Source organism: Sinocyclocheilus rhinocerous, unplaced genomic scaffold (assembly GCF_001515625.1).
Source record: "Sinocyclocheilus rhinocerous isolate Xijiao unplaced genomic scaffold, SAMN03320098_v1.1 scaffold1232, whole genome shotgun sequence".
NCBI lineage: Eukaryota > Metazoa > Chordata > Actinopteri > Cypriniformes > Cyprinidae > Sinocyclocheilus > Sinocyclocheilus rhinocerous.
The window spans coordinates 413504-417697 of NW_015657490.1; positions in this window are offsets into that span (position 1 = coordinate 413504).

Here is a 4194-nt window from a genome sequence, read left to right on the forward strand (position 1 = left end):
TTTAAGGAGTTTGTGCTGAAACTCCTGTCAGTTTACACAGACCTGCCAAATCAGGTGCAAACACACAGACAAACAAAATACAAACAAATAAGCATCAAATAAGTAACTGTAAACTCTACCATCAACAGCGCTTTAAGGTTGATCATGCTTTTTCCATTGCTCAACAGCTTACCTTTTGACATCAGAGCTTCTCCATCTCTTATGGTTTTTAAAGACTTTGTAAAGTTTTTTTGTGTTCTCTAACCTTAGTGTAGTTTAAAAGTCTTAGCATTTATTTGTTCATTCATTCATTAATTTATGCATGCTATGTAACACATTAATGAAAGAAAACATCCTAATTAGTCCATTTATACACCAGAGGAGCCAGAGGCAGTAGTGGGAATCCATCCATACTGTGTTTACATCCATTTTTATGCAAACACTGCATTGTCAACTCCAACAGTGGCATAAAGTTGTAATTCACTATAGGCTGAGGTGGATTTTTTGGAGTTTTGAGTCAACAGATATTCAGTTTAAATTAAATGCTATTCGTAACAAGCATTTTTAAAGTAACTTTTTTTTTTTCAGTAAAAAAATCAAGATCTAGATATCTAAAAGATATTAAGACTTTTTTCAGAGAATATATCTTTAATATAACTGTATTTTTCTCCACTGGCAGATTTCCCCCCCCCACTTGTTTTAAGTATAAACACATTGAATACATGAAAAAAAAAATCTGCTATAGTAGTCAACAGTAATAACTTAATGTTGATATTTGTTAACATACTGCCTCTTTTGTCCCATATGCCATTGAGTATTTTTGACACTCATTTTAGCACACTATTTTGATACATTTCTAGTTTCAACATTAATTGTTCTTCAGACATTACTCTTCAAAAGTGGAGGGGTGAGGTGTCTAAGCCACAACATCTAGCAACTGGGGTGCCTCAGGGCTCAGTGCTTAGACCACTTCTCTTCTCCATCTACGTCATCACTTGGATCAGTCATTCAGAAATGTGGCTTTTCATATCACTGCTATGCTGATGACACTTAAATGATTAAATGATTGCCACCAGAGGTCACCCTTTCCAATTACATTGACTCTCACACTACACAAACTGTTACACGTCACCCTGGACTACATTTCCCATGCTCCATTGCACCAATCACAAGCTCACCTGAAACCAATCACACACTACATAAGCCACACTCAAACCATTACAGACTGCCGAGTATTGTCTAGCGTTTATTGCTCTCCAAATGATAGCTACATTACGGAGCCATTCCGAGTCTTCTTAGTAAAAGTCTAGTTTAATCCTGTTTATTGCCTTAGTCATTCGTGTCTTGATCCTAGGCTGTGTATCTCGTTTCTGTATGATCTCTGCCTGCCCTGAAGTATATCGCCTGTCTTGGATTTCCCCTCTCATCTCGCCCTGTTCGGATACTGTTTACCCCTCGCCTGGACCATCGCCTTCGGATTAACCCTTTGGATTACCCTGTTTGGACATTGTTCGCCAGAAATTAACCACGCCCATTCACTGGACTACTCTTGTGTCTTGCCCTCAATATACCTTTTTTGCCATTGTCTGACCCTCGCCTGTTTTGACCATGTCTTCAATAAAAGCTTTGCAAATGGAACCGAACGTCTCTCGTCTCGTTCGCCCCATAACAGCTGCGAGATGTAAATTTGCAATTGTGAAAAAGGTAGAATTATGAGATTAAAACAACAACAACAAAAAACACTATTACCTTTATAACTTATTTCATTTTAAATTACTCCATATCTGAGAAGAGAGTTGGCAGCAGCTACGTTCGAGATATGAAAAAGTTAGATATGAAAAAATCACCAGATGAGCAATCATTATACAGCGTTGCCACTGACCTTGGAATGTCGCAACTGACCAATCAGAATCAACTTTTTCAGAGAGAGCCGTGTAATAAAATGCATTTATTTCAATTAATATTGAGAAGTGCTCTACCATGATGTAAGGGAAACAGGTAAATTTAGCTCCAAGGGAATTATTTATGATTTTATAGGGAATTTGGACAGAATCACTGTTTTTACGGCTGATCAACTGAATCGGCCAGCGATTCACTGAACGGGCCTTAAAACATCAACTCTGCAATGGATATTAATATCCAAAGTATAGTGAAAACACAATTTATTAGCACAGTAACAAGATCGGCAGTTTAAGACATTAACTTGTAAGCACAAAACACAAGATATTTCTCTTTTCAATATAGATAAGACTTTATTGGACAAATCGAAAACATATGAACTAATCTAACACAAAAACACATGCACTCACACATTCACACAAGTTGCAGAAAAAGAAAGTGAGGAAAGAATGAATTTAGGAGAGTGAAAATGTGAAATCCCAAGTTATAGCAATATGTGCAATTGCTTAGACCTGAACAACCATCAATCATTTAATTAAACCTCGCATTGAGTTTCTCAATGAGGCTATTAAACTTTATCTTAAATGCACTAGAATCTGGAGGTTTTAGTTGCGTTTTTAAGACATTAACTTGTAAGCACAAAACACAAGATATTTCTCTTTTCAATATAGATAAGACTTTATTGGACAAATCGAAAACATATTAACTAATCTAACACAAAAACACATGCACTCACACATTCACACAAGTTGCAGAAAAAGAAAGTGAGGAAAGAATTAATTTAGGAGAGTGAAAATGTGAAATCCCAAGTTATAGCAATATATGCAATTGCTTAGACCTGAACAACCATCAATCATTTAATTAACCCTCGCATTGAGTTTCTCAATGAGGCTATTAAACTTTATCTTAAATGCACTAGAATCTGGAGGTTTTAGTTGCGTTTCCTGTGTTAGGTGATTTAATCCGTGGATTAAATATGTTGGGAGTTCCCTTCGGTAGCATCCTCCTCTGAAAGGGGGTTTCCCAAGGTTGTTGATTGGCAGGAGGTTGAGTAGTCTTTCGAAGTGACGTCTTGGGGAGCCAATCGTTGGGCATTGCCTGAAGAATGACGCGGAGTTGTGGGCTGGTTGAAGTTTTGGCGGCAGGCACAGACGAGGTTTGATTCAGAGACACGGCTTTGCGGCAAAACTTAACTCAGAACACGAAGCTCTCAATCGAAAAGAAAATAAACTTAAGTAAAAGAAAGAAAGAAGAAAAGTGTGACGAGACTAGATGACTTATCTCCTCATGATGGTTGAGGAGCACCTGGCATGTAAGCCAGAGCATGCTCAAAGAGCACTAAAAAACAGCGGCACAAAGCGGTGGCAAAAAGCAATGGCAAAAAAAGCTACATTTGTTGGTGTCCTGAGTTTTTAAACTCAGCTGTTGGACACATCCCAAATGGTGTCTTGACCCATTAGACATTGTCTTAGCTCGGTGTTACTATGTTTCTCCTCCCAATACATAAATCAACATGTTATCTTATTAGTCACATCGTCCGAATTTTCCCGCTCTTGCAGGGTATATTTAAGACATGATTTCTATAACAAGAATATGATACAGTTTACAAAGAATTGATTAAAAGAAATGTTTGGAGGAAAGATTTTCACTCATTTTAACTCATACATACCAAACATGAGTATAAACATATTTATATACATATATATACATATTGTTATTCAAAAAGACAAACACAATGAGAGATTACGACATGATAGTCAAATGTGTGGGTTACATACATGATATGAAGTTATGCAATGGATTGATATTTGTTTATAAGTCCGTTTAAGATCATTTTTGTGCATATATATGTGTAAAGGCAGTCTCTGTGCCGTTCTGGGAACATGAGGACGGGTTCTGTTGAGTCTGGTCTTTGTCCTGAGTGGGGGAAAATCAACCCAATGAAGATTTTATCTTTTGATTTCACTCGTGATGGTCATGATATGTTATATCTTTGACCATTAATCTTGGTTACTTGCCCAAAATATGACAATCTCCTTCTGGGGGTGGAATTATCAATAAATGTTCTTTTGTTTTAATGCTGCAAGTTGTTCACAGCTGCTAGTTAGACTTGCTTCAGACTTGTTGGCGCTAGGATATAGGATCATAAATCGGATCCATGTTGTTTTGGGCCTCTTTGTGGAATTCGGCTCTTTGTGTTGTTTCAGCACTGTTCTGATTGAATCTGAAATTGTCTGATTCCTTCTGATACGCTATAATAATGTATTACCTGCCATATACCCGTAGACTCCAACTTCAACAAGAGTAAGAAATTTA